This window comes from Microtus oregoni, unplaced genomic scaffold, assembly GCF_018167655.1.
Source record: "Microtus oregoni isolate MIOR12 unplaced genomic scaffold, Mior012 000033F_ref0000390, whole genome shotgun sequence".
In the NCBI taxonomy this organism is placed as follows: Eukaryota; Metazoa; Chordata; class Mammalia; order Rodentia; family Cricetidae; genus Microtus; species Microtus oregoni.
This window is the reverse complement of record NW_024543092.1, coordinates 25,306,211-25,311,662: the sequence shown is the minus strand read 5'-3', so window position 1 is coordinate 25,311,662 and position 5,452 is coordinate 25,306,211.

Below are 5,452 nucleotides of genomic sequence, written 5' to 3'. Positions count from 1 at the left end.
AAGTAAATGGTTTTGCAAAACACCACTCCAAGGTTGTTAACTGAAGTTAATTTACTAAATAGACTCATACCTCCCCCTAGTGGTTAAAATGGTCAGCAACACACCCAGTACATAGTATTTTGGCCAAATTTTTATTTGCACTAAATAAATAGAAAATTTTATAAACTCTGGATACAAAGAATATTTTGAAATTCAGTGTTTGCAACTCAGTGGACCATGTGAAGAACGCATCTGCCCCGTCCTGATCAACAGGACTTGTTTTCTCTACTGGATCATTTCAACAGTAAAATACAGCAAGTATTGCCGCTTTTAAAAAGTAACTCCCCCATCAAAAAGGAAAAACAGAAAGGACCTTCCTCGAGTCCTGTGACGTCCAGGTTGTTTGATCTTGCCTTGAAGGCACCTCAGCGTCTTGAGCAGCTGGGTCCACAAATCGGGGACCTCCACACCCTACACCCGTGGACCTGCTTCTGCGGCCTACGGGACTGACTTCCTGGCAAAGTGGATGTAACCACACTTTGTATTATCTCACTGAATATGCACCTGGGTTCACTGGCGTTTCCTTTCCACTTCGCTGGAAATTTCCTGTTAGGGTCTTCGGTTAGTTCTCTGGTCGCAAACCCAGTGAAACCGTCTCTGTCCGTATCAGAACACCTTGGTAATTTTGGACAGTTGATCACTTTAAAAAAAAATAAATAAAAGATACATTATGTAAAAATGGTCTTCTAGGAATGACTTGATGGCTAAAGAACAAAAAACGAAAACAAACATTCAAAGTAACTCCAAAACAAAGGGGTCTTTTAGAAAACAAAATATGAGGGAGGAAAATAATGTAGTCAAGCCCTGAAGTAACTCACTATGTACCCTGGGTCGATCCTACCTGCTGTTCCTGCCTCTCTCTGCTCGCTCCCATGCCCTTCTGAAGAAGACCAAGGGATCGACAGCTCCCATGGGGAGACATCTGGTCAAGACAGCCTACAGAATCTGCTCTTTCTCTGATAGCTGTGCAGGTCCATTGTGATGAGAAAACTTTCAGTTTTGTCTAGTCTGTTCAAGGACAATCTGAATGGTGTGCGGAGGGTATCTTCTTAGATGTATTGTATTTGCCTAACTGCTCTAACCTTGACACAAGTATGTGGCAAATACCCCATTATAATAAAAGCGTTCACTGTCTTATAAGTTTTGCATAGGCCAAATAAAAAAAAATAAATCTTGTCAAAGAAATAAACTATAATCTAACTTTAAAAATGAACATTAACTCATTTCAAATGAATTAGCATAAAGACGATAATACAGGAAAATAATTCGTGACTATAGAGAAGGGACTTTAAAAAAGTAAGAGTTTGACTATTATTAAGAATTTCTGTTCAGGAGCTAGGGAGATGGACTTGGGGGTTAAGAGCACTTGTTGCTCTTGCAGAGGACCTCGGTACAATTCCCAACACCCACATGGTGGCTCACGGCCATCCATAACCCGTTTCAGGGGATCCAATGACTTCTAACCTACATGGGCACCGTGCCTGCACATGGTACACAAACATACATGAAGATTGTGGTGGCTTAAATAACAACTGCTCCATAGGCTCATATTTGAATACTTTGAATATCCAAAACCACAGAGAAACCCTGTCTCGAAAAACCAAAAAAAAAAAAAAAAAGAAATTCATTGAATACTTTGAATAATGTTTCCTTTAGTTTGTGAAGCTATCTAGGAAGGATTAGAAGGTACGGCCTTGTTGGAGGAGGTGTGTCACTGGAGACAGACTGTGTGAAGTTTCTATAGATGCCATTCCCAGTGTTCTTCTCTCTGTCTCCTGCCTGTTAGTAAATACGTAAGCTCTCAGCTACTGCTCCAGCACCATGCCTGCCTGTTTGCTTGCTGCCATATTCCTTGACGTGATGATCATGTACCATCTGAAACTGTAAGCCCCAAATAAAGTCTTTCTTCTATAACTGCCTTCACCATAGTGTCTCTTTATGACAATAGAAAAGTAACTAGGGCACAGACAAAAATGTGTTGTGGTATATTTCTTTACACTGTGAAGATATGTCACTGTGATTGGTTTAAGAGCTGAATGGCCAATAGCTAGGCAGGAGAGAATAGGCAGGATTTCCGGGTAGAGAGAGAACTCTGGGAAGAAGAAAGGCGGAGGTGCCAGCAGATTCTGAGAAGGTCTGATGTGCATACAGAGAAAAGGTAAAATTCACATTGTAGAGTGTAGATTAATAGAAGTAGATTAATTTAAGTTATAAGTGCTGGTGAGGGGCAAACCTAAGTGAAAGGTCAGGCTTTCATAATTAATAAGTCTCCATGTCATTATTTGGGAGGCTAACAATCCAGAGATAGTCTGACAAGAAAGCTTGCTATAAAAATGAAAAAATCTAAAACAAAAAGTCTATTCAGAAGAACTGAAGAGATCTCTGCTCAGCAGTGACAGTTTGTTTTATCATGTGACTGAAATCAGTAATAAGGTAGATGATCCTAAAAGGAATAATCTTTTTATCTGTATGCTGATGGAGGAAGGTCATTGGTTAAAAAATAAAGAAACTGCTTGACCCTCATAGGTTAGAACATAGATGGGTGGAGTAAACAGAACAAAATGCTGGGAGGAAGAGGAAATGAGGTAAGACGCCTCAGACAGATGCCATGCTCCCCTCTCCCGGGCAGACACGATGAAGCTCCGACCCAGGATGGACATAGGCTACAATCTTCCTGGTAAGCGCACCTTGGGGTGCTACACACATTATTAGAAATGGGCTGGTTAGTCCAGGTGCGAGAGTTAGCTGAGAAAAGGCTAGATATAATGGGCCAAGCAGTGTTTAAATGAATACAGTTTGTGTGTTGTTATTTCGGGACATAAGCTAGCCAGGCGACCAGGAGCTGGGGCGGCAGGAACACAGCCTGCAGCTCCTACTACAGTATGCTCGAGATATCTTGAGACTTTGTAGCACTGACTGGTTTAATTCACTTTTAGTGTCTTCATACACTGTGGGTTCATAACTCACACAATGTAATTCTTCATCACTTACCTGTACTAATGAAAGCAAACTATAATAGGGCTTTATTCCCATAATCTCAGATACATTTGGCGGCCAGAGGAGGGCATTGGGGATCCTCCCTGATTGTTTTTCATTGTACTCATTTGAGAAAGACCCTCTCTCAGAACCAGAAGCTCACTATTAAGATTTATTAGCATGACTTAAGGGCTGTGGTCCAGCTAGTCCAACAATGGCTGTCCTCCAATGGAAGGTCCAAGAATCCAGTAGTTGTTCAGCCCATGAGACTGGATGTCTCAGATGGTCTTCATTATATGCCAGAATCCCAAATAAAAGCAGGCTCTAATGCCAGTGAAGGAATGGACTTGCCAGCAAGAGCAAGGGCAAGTGGGCAAGGAACCAAAGCTTCCTTCTTCCACGTCCTTTATGTAGGCTGCCACCAGGTGTGGCCCAGATTAAAGGTGGATCTTCTCACCTCAAAAGATCTGTATTAAAAGTGGGTCTTCTCATTTCAAATGATTTAATTAAGAAAATCCTTCACAGGTAGACCCAACTGCTTGGATTTTAGTTAATTCCAGATGTAGTCAAGTTGACAACCAAGAATAACCATCACAACAGGTATGGCATTATGTCCCAGGACACACTTATGTGGTCAACAGATATATATATATGTTAAAATAACCCAATTTTTAAAAAACACTATTTTCAACAATGATTCTTGGAAAACTGAATCCATATGGGGGAGTAATCTCAAGTTGTACTTTTTCTATTAAAAACTCATATGTGGGGGCTGGAGAGATGGCTCAGTGCTTAGGATCACTGGCTGCTCCTCCAGAGGATCTGAGTTAGGTTCTCAATACTCACATGACAGTTCACAACAGTCTAATGCTGTTCCAGGGACTCCAGTGCCCTCTTCTGGCCGACACAGGTATCAAGCAGCCAACCGGCACACAGGCAGACATATGAAGGCAAAACACTCATACACATAAAGTAAATAAACGTAAAGGCTTTATTTTAAAAAAACTGATTCATGATGGGAAAATGATATGAAAGTCAAGCCCAAAATGAAAGCAGGAGACACTTGACCAAACTGCAAAAAGCAATTTTATGCCTAGTGCTCACAGAGGCAAGAAGAGTGTACTGGACCCCCTAGAGCTAGAGTTAAAGATGGTCAGTACCGCCATGTGGATGCTGGGAACCAGACCTGGGTCCACTGTCGGAGCAGTACGTGCTCTGAACCACTGAGCCACCTCTCTAGTCCCCTAATTGATTTTTAATGAAATCATAAAACCCTACTACATGAAGCAATCCCAAGGAAAAGAAAGAACATGGCTGGTGGTATTATTACACTACTTGACTTCAAAACATATGACCAAACTCTAGTAATCAAAACAGAACAGTACTGGCATACATACAGACCAGTGAGACAAAATTTACCTGAAAGTAAGTCCATACACCTACACCAACTGAATTCTAAAACGTGTGCATAGAATATGCATCAGAAACAAGATGCTAGAAGTGGGTATCCACGCGAAGAAAAAAGGAACTAGGTCCCTATCTTACACACTGTACAAAAAAAATGAACTCAAAGTATACTAAGTAAATATAAGGCCAGAAACAGTGAACTGCAAGATTAAAACATCAGAAAAATACCTCAGAACTCAACAGGAAAAAAAAACACACCCTAATTTAAAAACACATAATGGATTCAATTAGACATGTATCTTCAAAAACATATAAGTGACCAATAAGTTGGGTTTTTTTTTGTTGGTTTTTTTTTTTCCGAGACAGGGTTTCTTTGTGGCTTTGGAGCCTGTCCTGGAACTCGCTCTGTAGACCAGGCTGGTCTCGAACTCACAGAGATCCGCCTGCCTCTGCCTCCCGAGTGCTGGGATTAAAGGCGTGCGCCACCATCGCCCGGCATAAGTGACCAATAAGTATATAGAAAAAAAATGTTCACATTAGAGAGAAACACAAATCAAAACCTCAATGTGATATCGTATCACCTCAATCAGAATAGCTAGTGCCAAAGCTCTGGAGAGGATACGGAGAGATTGGTACACATTACATTAATGATAAAAGTATAAATTGACTCAGCCATTTGCAAAAAGAGTATGAGATTTCCTCCAAAAATTGGAACTGCCACATGACCCAGTTATTCTACCATTTGGTTGTAGTAAAAGGAAAGAAAATTGTGTTAAAGAGGTAGCCACACCCAAGTTCACTGGAGTGGCATTTCAACTATATTTTAATAAATAAAGACAGCCTGAAGATCTGAGAGTAAAATAGCTCCACGGGTCAGCCTTACAGACCAGGTAATAGTAACACACGCCTTTAATCCCAGTAGCCATACTAGTTGCCGTAGAAACCGGGCAGTGCGAGCCTTTAATCACAGTGGTACATGCTTTTAATGCCAGCCCTAGAGAGGATTATAAGACGGGAGGAAACAGCTCTC